A 14,638-nucleotide genomic window follows, 5' to 3' on the forward strand; every position below is an offset into this window, starting at 1 on the left:
TTTTAGAACTGTGGATGTTGATGTTTTCGCTGAAAAATAAGGTGCCCTTTTTTCTTCGTAGACTAAACGATGGGCGGCCAAAAGAGGCCTTTTTTGTTTTCCACGTGATGGAAAATTGAGTCAAAAGTGGATGGAATTTCGTGAAACAAAGAGCAACCCAATGGAAGTTCCAAGATTATGTATCTTTGATGTGCAGGGATAATATCGGAGTTAGATTATCTAATTTCATTTGGCAAGTACTATTCATAGTTATTGATAATTCGTTGCTAACATTTCAAAAAGCGTCATAAACATTGGTTTTGAGTGAGACATAGCGCTTTTTGGAATGTTAACGACGCCAATCTCGATTTCAATCCTATTCTTCAAATACCTCAATAGTTTGACGCCATCGACTTTTTTTATTCCTGAAAAAATAAATTATAGATCGATCACAATACTTGCCACTTCTTGGTATCATTTTGAGAACAGTAAATTGGTTCCGCTTTGACAGTTCTAAATTGAGGTCGCTTTGCGGACCACTATTCTGCACCCAGTATTGACCTGAAGGTTATGAATAGAGAGAATGCGTTTCGTGATTATCGAATGATCCCACTTTGTTTACAATGTGGTTTGTGGTTCGCAAAACGGCCTCAATTTTGAACTGTCAAAGCAGAACCAATTTATTGTTCGCCAAAAGTAGAGAGTATTGTTATCGATCATTAAAAATTGTTTTTTTTTTTCGCAAGAGAGCAATTCTCTACCAAAACCGGAAATGGATTTTATTTGTATTTTTTGATTTGGCTCAAACTTTGTGGGTGCCTTCCCTATGACCAAAGAAGCTATTTAGTGTCATTGGTTCACCCGACCAAAATAATAAGACCCGTAGTTTTTTGCTTGGATGACCTGCATCGTGCTAGGGTGATCCCAAAAATTGCCATTTTCGCCAATTTTCGCATAAACCACATTTTTCAAAAAATCATAACTCCGCGCTTTCACAACCGTTTTTTGCTATCTAGGACCCAAGTAAAATATGATAATTTGGCCTTTCAAAGAAAAATAAATTAAAGACTGAAAAATCTAACATAAAAAAGGTCCAATGAAACATTAAAATGCCGTTTTGACGGTGTCTGGACCAAAGTGCCAATGTCTAAAAAAAAAGTGCATATAGAGCAATTCCAGCTCAAATCAGCAATTTTTCTGGTACTTTTGTACCCGACCCTCTCCGATTTCAATGAAACTTTGTAGACATGTTATCCTACGCTTATATGAGCCATTTTTGTGTATATGGAGCCAATAGTACTTGAAAATAACATTTGAAAAGGGCGTAAGGTATTTAAATATTTTTGTATTTTGTAATTTAAAAATTACTGTATCTCGAAGCCGTTGCGTCGTATCAAAAAGTGGTCAAAGATAAACTTTTAGGAAATCGGACGGGCTTTCTGAAAAAAATACACTGAAACAAAAATACACGCCACTTATTTGAGTTTTTTTATTTTTAAGTCTAAAACATAAATTTAAAGGTGATGTCACGATTTTTTTTCGTTCAAAATTTTTGAGGAAATAGCCTAAAATGTTACCAAAAGACTGACGAAAAATGCAGGATGGTATGTCTCTCCTAAAAAAATACAAAAATCATTTATTAAAACTGTGGTCTAAACGTCAAAACTTTTAAAAGCCAGTAGTGAGGATCGATTCTCCAGACAATTTTACATAAAAGTCTCCATATTGACCATTGCCCTATGTCCAATCTTTGGGAAAATACAGCGGTTTTAAAAATAAAAATGTTGGAAAAACGGGTTTTTTGGTGGTTTTTTGCAATTTCTTTATGACAGACATGGTTTATCAGTCTTGTAAATATTTTTACCGGAAAGCTCGTCCAATTTGTTTGCCTGTGACAGCTTTTTGATTTATATCGTTTTTATATTTACCTAAGCAAATTTACTGTCCTGGTTTCTATTACACTGAGAAAAATGTTCTATTTTCAGTTATTAGGGTAATTCTCCGCCAACTCACACAGCAGTTGCCCCGACCCCTCTTCGATTTGCGTGAAACTTTGTCCTAAGGGGTAACTTTTGTCCCTGATCACGAATCCGAGGTCCGTTTTTTGATATCTCGTGACGGAGGGGCGGTACGACCCCTTCCATTTTTGAACATGCGAAAAAAGAGGTGTTTTTCAATAATTTGCAGCCTGAAACGGTGATGAGATAGAAATTTGGTGTCAATGGGACTTTTATGTAAAATTAGACGCCCGATTTGATGGCGTACTCAGAATTCCGAAAAAACGTATTTTTCATCGAAAAAAACACTAAAAAAGTTTTAAAAATTCTCCCATTTTCCGTTACTCGACTGTAAAAAATTTTGGAACATGTCATTTTATGGGAAATTTAATGTACTTTTCGAATCTACATTGTCCCAGAAGGGTCATTTTTTCATTTAGAACAAAATTTTTCATTTTAAAATTTCGTGTTTTTTCTAACTTTGCAGGGTTATTTTTTAGAGTGTAACAATGTTCTACAAAGTTGTAGAGCAGACAATTACAAAAATTTTAATATATATACATAAGGGTTTTGCTTATAAACATCACAAGTTATCACGATTTTACGAAAAAAAGTTTTAAAAAAGTTGGTCGTCATCGATCATGGCCGTTCATGGTCACCCGCGACAGACACGGACGACGAAACAAAGAGAAACGCAAAAAGTAACTTTTTCAAAACTTTTTTTCGTAAAATCGCGATAACTTGTGATGTTTATAAGCAAACCCCTTATGTATATATATTAAAATTTTTGTAATTGTCTGCTCTACAACTTTGTAGAACATTGTTACACTCTAAAAAATAACCCTGCAAAGTTAGAAAAAACACGAAATTTTAAAATGAAAAATTTTGTTCTAAATGAAAAAATGACCCTTCTGGGACAATGTAGATTCGAAAACTACATTAAATTTCCCATAAAATGACATGTTCCAAAATTTTTTACAGTCGAGTAACGGAAAATGGGAGAATTTTTAAAACTTTTTTAGTGTTTTTTTCGATGAAAAATACGTTTTTTCGGAATTCTGAGTACGCCATCAAATCGGGCGTCTAATTTTACATAAAAGTCCCTTTGACACCAAATTTCTATCTCATCACCGTTTCAGGCTGCAAATTATTGAAAAACACCTCTTTTTTCGCATGTTCAAAAATGGAAGGGGTCGTACCGCCCCTCCGTCACGAGATATCAAAAAACGGACCTCGGATTCGTGATCAGGGACAAAAGTTACCCCTTAGGACAAAGTTTCACGCAAATCGAAGAGGGGTCGGGGCAACTTTTCCCGATTTCGTGTGAGTTGGTAGAGAATTACCCATTAGCAATGCAATTAAACTTATATCTGTAAGCCCTTACATCCAATTGAAATGCTGTCAAAGGCAAACTTATGGGAAATTATACGAGCTTTCTGGTAAACATATTAACGCAGCCCGGGAGCATGTTGACAGCTCTCATACAAACTGAGCGTACCTCTTTTTGTGGGCCCAGTGGGCCTAAGATGGCGGCCTTTGATATCATCTAGCCAAACATTTGAAAATGGCGAATAGTTTAAATTAATAAAGCTTTTGCCTACTTTCGGTTTAAAACGACAAAATAAGCATTCTGGAATCATTTTCTTGAAAAACTTGTTTAAAGATACGTCACGTTAAAATATTAGCCTCGAACAGTTGGGGGGAGTGTGCCGCGAAAGCCGTCACAAAAAAAAGTTTCCCATGCAAATTTTGAGTTGCGTTTTTAATGGGCGAACTCCGACGAGGTCCACATGCCATCTGTCGGTGGATATGTGCAACTCACGAAAACTGTCATGTTAGGGGACGGCTGTATTAACGAGACTGAAAAACCAATTCTGTCATAAAGAAATTGCCTAAAACCACAAAAAAAAACGTTTTTTCAACATTTTTATTTTTAAAACCGCTGTTTATCTTCCCAAGGATTGGACATAGGACAATGGTCAATATGGAGACTTTTATGTAAAATTGTCTGGAGAATCGATCCTCACTACTGGTTTTTAAAAGTTTTGACGTTTAGACCACTTTTCAAAAAAACAGTTTTAGTAAACGATTTTTGTATTTTTTTTGGAGAGACATACCATCCTGCATTTTTCGTCAGTCTTTTGTTAACATCTAAGGCTATTTCCTCAAAAATTTTGAACGAAAAAAATCGTGACATCACCTTTAAATTTATGTTTTAGACTTAAAAATCTAAAAATCTCATAGATGTGGCGTGTATTTTTGTTTCAGTGTATTTTTTCAGAAAGCCCGTCCAATTTCCTACAAGTTTGTCTTTGACCACTTTTTGATACGACGCAACGGCTTCGAGATACAGTAATTTTTAAATTGCAAAATGCAAATATATTTAAATACCTTACGCCCTTTTCAAATGTTATTTTCAAGTACTATTGGCTCCATATACACAAAAATGGCTCATATAAGCGTAGGATAACAGGCCTACAAAGTTTCATTGAAATCGGAGAGGGTCGGGTACAAAACTACCAGAAAAATTCCTGATTTAAGCTGGAATTACTTTATACTCAAAAATGGGAGGTATTCATTGACAGGATTCCAAGCTACGATTTTTTGTAATCTAACTTAAGGCTTTCTCCAGGATCCCTTCGAAAGTTGGCTACGCTAGGGGTTTTATTAGATTACATTAAATTAGATTAGATTATGGATTTTAATCGTGCTTTTTACCATTGTACATAAAAATTTACATAGGGGTTTAGGATTCAATTAGTTTTTGACATACAGCCTCTCAAAAAAATCCGAATCGATGAAAAGAGTTTTGATTAAGTGTCACCTAATCTCCTAAACTGATGGCATCTCGGAAACTATTGGTTTGATTTTAATGAATTTTAATAATTTAATGAAGAAAAAACAAAACAAGACAACTTAAATTTTAGAAAGCTCAAAATTTGTCTCAAAGCTACCTTCTGAACGCTAGGAAAAACCTTAACTCCTAAAGGAATTCGAGCAGATGAGGGTTAATTTTTCAAAAAGTATATGAAATATGTATGCAAACAAAAAACAGTTTTGTAGAGACTTATCTCAAAAAGGGACAACTGGGATAAATGACCAGTCTTTAGCATAAATTCTTCTCAACCATTCACCGGACGTTGAAAACAAAACCGGAAATTGATACCGAATCACGTTTTCTCGGTGGGGGGCCGCAGGAATTCCTGCCCGACCGATCCCTATAAAGGCACGCATCAGCAGAAAATCCAACCTCGCCTACCAGCAGCGATAGCAAAGCAACCAGTAGGTCGTACCAATCATTTAAACCGGCCACAACTCATAGCTCGTAGCGGAGGCGTATAAATCACTTTATTACCGGAGCGTCCCTCCCCTCGGCTGATGGAAAGTTTATCTTGCCACCACAACAAATTCGATAGTGTTCGCTTCGGGGTGGCCATTACTGGGGCTTGTGACCCCCATGGCCTAAAGGGGTTTCCGGTGCGCTCTTTCACATAAATCATCATTTCGTAGTTCAACCGTGAGCGGGAGGTTTCAGGGTTTACGCGACCGATGAAGGTTTTCGATCGTGATCGGAACAAGTCGGAATCCTGAAGCGGTCATGCTGATGGCGATCCTGGAGGCCTTTCCGGGAACTGGATGCCAGATGGCAATAGGGATGATGTCAAACAGACAAGATTCCTTGTATTTTTATAAGCAAACTGTTTTCTTTGTCGTTCTGGTCATGTCTTGAACATAACATCCTGCACTGTTTATTTCAAAGATACGGCAATTCATACTGCCATCTAGAATCAAACTTTTGATAGTATTAAAAAATTCCACAGAAATCTAAAAATTAAGAATCTCACTAAAGGGACATCCAAGTCACCACATTTCCATTGAACTAGTTACCTGCTAATTTTCCTTTTCAAGTTGTTAAATAGTACTTGAAAGGAGAGCTTATCGAGCGAGCTCTTCAATCCTGAAAGAACTCTCAACAGCGTAGTACAACCCTACCTCTTCCATGTGTTTGATCCTTTTCTGCTCCTCTAATCGAGCTCACACACGTGTAAAGAGAAATAGGCGATCCTGAAATAGTAGCACACAAACACACTGCATTACACTACGGCTAATGCAGGAATAATCAATAAAATCTATTGAAAAGCTTTTACTCTATTGCAACGATTACACAATGAAAATAATGTTAACACATTTCACAAATACTATTTTTTCGAAATATGTCTGACTTTTTTTCATTAAATTTGTTTAAAAAAAAATAAATTAAAAAGCTCAAATTTAGTTACTGTGTTTTGTGGGATGCAATTTCCAAGAGTTTCCCCACCTGGGAACAAGTTTACTGCAAAAAAGGTTCGACCACCGCACTTCACTTCATGTATCTATTTCGAGTCGAGTCGTTCATCACACCGTGCCACTATTGCAAAGGACTATCGCCGCAGGGAATAACATGGTGTTCGTTCAGAAGGTGTAACTTCGATTAGAACCAGAGAGAGGTAGGTTAAAAGCTTTTCACTTGCCCTAGAGAAAGAGACTGCGAGAGTTTGATTGAGCTTTATTTATTTAATTGATTTACATTAGTTCACCCTTCGGCGAGCAGGGCAGGATTAAGGGGGCCAATGATGAAGGATGTTCCCACGAGGATTCTTGGTGGGGCGGGGAAGGGAACTTTTTGCCACCGAAATTTCGATGCATTCGGGAGTTTCGGAAGGAGTTGATTCAGCTCGATTAGTTAGGGATTAGGTAATGGACGAGCGAGCAAGGCGAGCTGAAACTAATGTGATTAAGCTGCACACACTTGAGTCGAGGACATTAATCATTGGCAGGGTGAAAGGTGTTGGCAATTTTGGGAAGGTGGTTCCATGGAGGTCTTCTTAAATTGGCTTTCTACGGTGCTGCTGCTGCACATGAATCGCGGAAAAGATAAATGAGAAACGGTGCACTATTTCACAGTCAACCGGCCCATATATAATCTCGGCTGGGTGAACATTAGGGGATATTGGGGTCTACGATAAAGATCAATTTTCAGACGACTTTTATTACTGAAAAATCATAATCCTCGCTCAAATCCGCATTAAACGGTCATAACTTTTAATAATATCTTTTAGAGAAATAATTATTCAAATATTGATTCATCTTCGATACCAAATTATTGCTTTTTCCAAAAAACATCTCATTCCAATTCTTTTCGAAAATTTTCCAAGAAAATCAATCATTAGAATTTTTGCACGGTATGTTGATTGATAAATTGATAAATTATTCTATTTTGGAAAAATAACACTGACTTGCAAAAAAAATACATAATCTGTAACAATATTCCTAATTCCAGTCCAAGCTTACCTAGTGTCATGACCTACTGGTTAGCACTTTTGCTTACTAATCCAAAGGACGGGGGATCGAACCCCGTCCTGAGCGACTTTGATTTTTCGTTCAAATATTCATCATTTCAAATTTCTGTGTCCTTAACTTTCTCGTTGGGGGCAGATGGGAATCGAACCCAGAACCATTCGCTTACAAAGCGAACACCGTAACCAGTCAGCCACGGCCGCTCCCTATGCCGAACATTTTACCACAAAAAGCTTATAAAAAAGGTGATTTCTATAAAAAAAACAATAACAAATACTTTTAAAAAAAACATGCAAAAAACGATCAAACAAAGTTTGTAAACCTTTAAGAATATAAAACAATGGTCGGTAAATCAAAAAAATTTCAATATTTTATTATATAGAGCAATTCCAGCTCAATTCAGGATTTTTCTGGTACCTTTGTACCCGACCCTCTCCGATTTGAATGGAACTTTGTAGACATGTTATCCCAGGCCTATATAAGCCATTTTTGTGTATATGGAGTCCATTGTACTCGAAAACAACGTTTGAGAAGGTGTAGGTTATTTAAATATTTTTGTATTTTATCTCGTTTGCCAAAAAGTGGTCAAAGACAACTTGTAGGAAATTGGACGGGCTTTTTGAAAAAAATACACTGAAATAAAAATACACGCCACTTCTGTAAGATTTTTAGATTTTTAAGTTGAAAAGTTAATTTTCAATGAGATGTCACGATTTTTTTCGTTCAAATTGTTTTTTTTTTTTCAAAAATACTTACGAAAAATGCAGAGTTGTATGTCTATTCCTAAAAAAATACAAAAATCATTATCTAAAACTGTTTTTTTTTAAAGTGATCTAAACGTCAAAAATAAACATTGAAATAACAAGCCATAGTCTCAGCATTTCAATGCGAAAAGTGTTTTAAAATGCATTTTACACTTGCTCACTGCCCCTGATCGCATAAATGTCCCATATGCATTTTCATCGTTTTTGAGTTATTGTTGCAGTTTTGTTTCGTGAGATCTTTCAGAAAAGCATAAAACATCCAGTACTTTGTTCTATAAATCTGGAGGAAATCCAGTTTTTTCGTGAAAACTTAACACGTAGCCTTAGGCTTCATCCATAAAGTACGTCACGCTAAAATGAGCCAAAATTTACCCCCCCCCCCCTTTGTCACGCTTTCCCTATACTTACAACACGCAATGTCACACTTTCTCAGACTCCCCCTCCCCCCCCCCTCTAGAGCGTGACATACTTTATGGATGACGCCTTATGTGTGGGACAAACTTGCCTTGCGTTTTTCTCAGGTTGCCGTTTTTGCATATGGGACATTTATGCGAACATGGACAGTTCAGTTGTTTTGCAAACATTAGTTTTCAAAAAATGTAAGTTGTGACTAAAACAAAAATATTAACGAAAAAAAAACATTTCGCAATAGTGAACATCGAAAATTTTCAAAAACTCAGGTGATTTTAAATCAACCCAAATATGCTTAAAATTATACTAAACGAAGAGAAATACATTTTAAATTGATTTCAGCTGATTGCTCATAAATTTCCATTGAAATTTTAAATTTTTTGCTCTCCTTTTCGGGCAAACGACGGTGACGGGTGACGAAAACATTAAATAAAATTTGTACCAGCCTAATTGTGTAAGTTTCAAAAATGATTCAAATTTAAAAGATTCGAAATTTCTAGTCCAATTATAAGTTTTTTGAAAATAGTTTTTGTTTATTGGGTTTTGTGGTTCTGGAAGTTTGTAATTTAGGATGGTGGCCAATTATTAGGTGATTTTGCTGAAAAAATCCTATTTTTACACCCAAAGTTAAAGAACGAGGGGATAGTCCTCACGAAAAGAAACGTGAGGAAAGTGCTATATTGCGAGAGTATAGTCCTCTCGCGTGTTCATTCGTTCATTGGAACAGTTCATCCTATGAGTGGCTTATATGGACAAACGACCGCCACTTAGTCACCGAACCATGGTGGCCCATACGGCAAGGGAACGGTTCAACATGTTGAAGGTCTTGGTTTCGAGTCTCGGTACCAGTACTTTTTTTTTAAAGATGAACTTTTTTGGAAAATGAACCATGAGTAAAGTACTCTCGGTAATTTCGGGATTTATCCTCTCCGTCTGCACACAGTACCATTTTACTACCGAATCGTGCTCTTTATCCTCTCGTATGCCGATGCCCAGTTCTGGGTGTAATATAACATGCAATCAATTACACATATTTGACTAATCTGAGTTAGATGATCTCGAATTTTTACTTATTTTAATTTTGAAATTCCATTTAAACCTTCGGATAATCGAACTTCGGTTAAAGTGGGGGGATGGCAACACCATATTACAACATGACTCGAGTTTTTGGAAGCACCTTTACGGAAAATGTATGGGCATCCGTGAAAGTTGGACATGCGTTGGGTGTTCCAGTGTTAAAAGACGAAATGCTTCACTTTTCAAGGGTGAAATTCTCCTCGGTATCCTCAAGTAAGTTTCGCTTGGAGTTGGTCAGTTTTCGAGATTTTAAAACTAGTTATACTGTAAAAACAAAAAGACTACTAAATTGACAATAGTAATATTGACAGTTACAGTTATAATACGCGGAATGCATTCTGAGGTTGAGACCAGACACTTTAAAACTTATTAATAAAAAAAGCTCTCCTCTCCCGTACACTCGAACGACCGACCACTCCATATATAATAAAGTTGTGTGATAAATTTCGCCACCAAACTATCGTAAATATGTCAGCGCACGTTTTGTTCCAGATATTTTCACGTCCTTTTCGTCCTACTTGCTGCAGCTTTTCCGGACAAGAGATTCTTCATACACATTTTTCCCGGCAATGGTGCAGCTGCTGCTGCAATCACGTAATGATGCACTTTCCCGACAACCCTAACCTCAACACACAAGCCAAGTTCAGGCCACACTGTACAACAATATGTAAGGTGGGGAAATGGGAGGTGGGGTCGTCCTATGGATGAGTTATAATGTGTGGCCTTGTGTCTGCTGCCTTTACAGTTTGAGGAGGAGCGCTACATTTAGCTTCAAAAGTATTTTTTTTTAAATATTGCAAAATTCGAAAATATTTCAATTTTGAAAAAAAAAACTGCTATTTGAAGAACCGTAAAATAAAAATAAAAACTACACCCAAAATTCGGCCCCGAGAGAATAGTTCCACCGTTTTTTTTTGAGAGAACGTCGAAATTATCGTTTAAATTGTTTAAAGAAATTAAGAAAGGTTTACAATCCTTTCAAGCAACTGAATGTACCATAACCGAGTATCCACTTTCACTGGTCCTTCGGACCTATTGGGTGTCCTGATCCGGCCACGTGGGACACAATCACCACCCCTTTGCTGTTCTTCTCCGACTCCCCAACAAAAGCCTCAGACAGAATCGACCGCAAATAAATGCAGCGGAGCTTTGGCGGTAAATTTTCGATAGAAAATTCATACGGTTCGCTTGGTTGACCGTAAATGGAGAAAGGACCACCTTCTCCTGGGATCACCAGCTGGTCAGCTCGATAGGGCGTCAGATCAGTTCGAGGTTTGTTCCGCAGAATGTCATGAAAATTTGTGGAATAAAAAAAATCATCGTCCTTTTTTCCCTACAATGATCCACAATTGCACACCAGCTGCAGATTGGGACACTATTTGGTCCGCCCAAAAAATATGACACACGTCCAGGGCACGTAATGTGTGGACGATGCCAGTGCTGCGGTGGTCATGGTGGTGGTCGATTATTGAAAACTTTTTCTTTTCAATGAATGTGCTGGAATGTCGAAAACTAGCGTGACCGCAGCACCATAAGGTCCTTCTTTTACGGAATGATGATGATGATTACGGTGAGTTTGGTCAATCAGAATAGTTTCTAAAGGTCAATAAGATGGATTCTAAGGAAAAATCATGCAGTTCATTTAAAATATTCAAACCATGGATATAAACTGTAACTGTAATGTTTTGCTACTACAATGTTGTATGTCAGACATAAATTTCCAGCTAAACGCCCCATGTCCTTTCTCCGTGGCACATTTTGGCGCGCTCTCACTCACATGCGGTGTATTTGTTGCTTCATTAAATTGCGCCCAAAATCATCAACAACAAATCCCCTGCATTATGCAGTTAATCTCGGTGGGTGTGACAGCGTCTCAATCCCCCTCTCCAAAGACGGTCCATCCCTTTTCAGGATAGCTGCCAAATTGAACCTCGTTACAGACTTCACATTTGAATTGGGCTATTGGACCTAACTTTTGGCACCCCAAGTCCTGGAGATTGAGCGGATTAGTGCGAGGCCAGTAACATATTTCCCAATCAACGTCATCGTCAGCATCGAGTGTGTGGCAGCAGCGTGACAAAATCCCTCTAAATGAGACTTGAATATATGCTGTGCACCGACTGAGGGGATGTGTGTCCTGCTGCAAGTTAACCGTGTGGCCGGTTTTGGAATTGGAGAAAGGCACGAACCCCCTGCTGAGGGTGCCGTCCCCGGCCGTTGCCAACTGTAATCAAACGGATTTGTAGAGCCGTTTAGGACGATTTGCAAGAAAAGTTCTGATTTGGATATCAAACAGATTGGGGAGAAGAAAATTAAATCATTATTATTTGTGTTTGGCATGGATGAAAAGTTATGACAAACATTTGTTTTAAAATTGATTAAAAAACTACTTTTATGCAATTCAAAGGGATCGGGAATGTGAAACTAAAATTAATAACAAACTAACAGGACAAATAAATAAAGGGCGCGCTTAATCATATTTGTTGAATATTGGAAACTACTACTACTATCAATGTAGGACGTCCAATTATCCCGGGTTCTGAATGTCCCGGGAAACGGGAAAAATAATTATCAAATCCCGGAAATTCCTGGGATTGAAAATCCTAAATATATGTAAATATAATACCAAACCATTAACAAAAAACGTTACTTAATCCAACTTGGTGGTTGGTGCCTTCCTCGCATTCATAAAGTGAATACACTACACAGCCTAAGAAAAGTGTATAAATAACACTTATTTTCTATCAAAATATCTGAGATCCAGCCTCAAAAAAAGTGTATTAAAACACTAAAGTGCTTATAACTTTTGATAGGGTTGTCGGATCTTAAATCTTTTGGGCTTGTTGGAAAGGTCTTTTGAATACCTATCCAACGATGAGTCCGACAACTCCGGACAACTTTTTCATCAAAATATGTGAGATCCGGCCTCAAAGAAGTGTATAAATAACACTTAAGTGATCATAACTTTTGATGGGTTTATTTGATTTAAAATCCTTTGAACGCGTTGGAAAGGTCCTTCAAATACCTTTCTGACAGTATATAGCATGACGGGTTTTCTTACAAACACACCCTTTTTACAATCTTCCGAAGTTTAGCTAAAATCATTTTTTTGGCATAATTTTGAAGTACTTTTTTAAACTTCATAATATTTGTTGGGTCGCGGACCCTATTATCGGTGACTATTTATCACCCCCCGTCGCACGGGGGGTGAGTACGAAAGAGACGTCAGTGGTGGCAACTGACGTCTGCTTGACTTGTTATTGTTTTGAATGTTGATTGTAATTTGTGTGAAATAAATTCGTTCTGTTGCGTTTTGACACCCGTTGTCTTCGTCCGCCGTCGTAATATTCGTTTCGTTTCTTGTTCCGGACGTCCCCGCAGTAATGCACAACGTAGGGGACTGGACGATCGGGCCGAACAATATTAACTAGGGTCTTGTGGGACCCCAAAACGGATCAAAGAGACCAAAACGGTTCAGCCAGTCCGGAAATAATCGAGTGCATATTTTTCGGTGCACGGACTTACAGACATACACACGCACAGACATTTGTTCAGAATTTGATTCTGAGTCGATAGGTATACGTAAAGGTGGGTCTACGAGGTCGAATAGAGAAGTTCATTTTCCGAGTGATTTTATAGCCTTTCCTCATTGAGGTGAGGAAGGCAAAAAATGAATAAAACTCAATAGAAAATATTTGAAGCGCTCTGTTACCGAAACGAAATCTGCAAACGAAAAATTTATGCCAAATACAAATTTCAATGCTTTAAAATTCTTAGCAATTACTGAGTATTCAACTGTTCATCTATTTCCACAACAAAATCGGAATTTCCAGACCTAAACTTTTTTTTCGATTTCGGGAATTCCCGAGACAAAATATAAAAAATCTCGGAATTCGGATAATAAACGTTATAAATGTAATGTGTGCAAACTTTATTTTTACGTCAAATGTACCATCACTAAGTTTGCTGATATAGTTTTTAAGAAAAAAATATCAATGTTTATATTCAGTCAACGAAGTTTAAAAACTTTTTATTTAAATACATATACATTTTAGGTAAAATTGTTAAAAACTCACAATTTAGCCCAGAATCCGTTAAAACTAGTTTTGCTTATATTTACCGATTCATATTGCAATTAAAACTGAATTTGAAGCACAAATCAAAAGTTTTCACATTGTGTATGAAATTTGTTCTACTGGAAATGCCTATCCAGGTTTTTAAGCGAAGATGGCGTTCGAATGTTGAACGTCCGAAATGTCAAAATCGCGCAAGATCACCAACATTAGAAAAAAAATGTGGCTGTCATGCCATTGCACACTTTTTTCGTAATGTTGGTACCACTGCGTGATTTTGACATTTCGGGCGTTCACTATTCGAACGCCATTTTCGCTTAAAAAGCTGGATAAATTTGAAGTTTTCTTAAAAAAAAATGCTTCAAAAACACAAAATATTTATTATTTACAAACATATTTTATTTTCACCTAGCGGAAAATTATCTATAGAATCGGTATTCTTTTTTACGAGAAATTCATGACATTTTGAGAGTATTAAAATCATGCTATTCATCAACATTTTTTATTTATTTATAGTCAAATAACTTTTTAACAGTTTTAAACTTTTATGAAAGCTTCTTTTAGAAGTGCTTTGAATACTTTTTTACTTATGAACCCATACCATTCCGTTCATATTTAATTTATACTCTTCATTTTGCGGAAAAATCTCAATCTTTTCAAAGTCACCCCGGCTATCAAAGTCACCCCGTTTTACAGTACGTTGAATTTCGATTTTTTTTTATTTTCGATTTTTTTATTTTAGGCTGGTACAAATATTTTTAAAAGTTTTTGTCACCCCCCCCCCCCCCCCTTCTAAATTGGCCCGAAAAATCAGGGGGCAAAAAAAATATTTTTACAATAAACTTCAAAATTTCAATGAAAATTCAAGTGCAACCAGCTGAAATCAAATCAAAATACATTCTTCTGCGTTTAAAATCATTTTTAGCATGTTTGGGTTTATTAAAAAATCTTTTTGTCAGATCTTAGATTTTTTGAAAACAAGAGATTGCAAAACAACTGA

At 36.8% G+C, this 14,638-nt stretch overlaps 1 protein-coding gene across 1 annotated transcript in view; it reads left to right on the forward strand.

Annotated features, from left to right (window-relative positions):
* Positions 1-14,638, forward strand: part of LOC120412525 (uncharacterized) — a 788,684-nt gene that overhangs the window by 390,502 nt on the left and 383,544 nt on the right. The gene's annotated exons all lie outside the window — the stretch shown is intronic.

The sequence above is a fragment of the Culex pipiens genome, chromosome 2 (assembly GCF_016801865.2).
Source record: "Culex pipiens pallens isolate TS chromosome 2, TS_CPP_V2, whole genome shotgun sequence".
Lineage (NCBI taxonomy): Eukaryota > Metazoa > Arthropoda > Insecta > Diptera > Culicidae > Culex > Culex pipiens.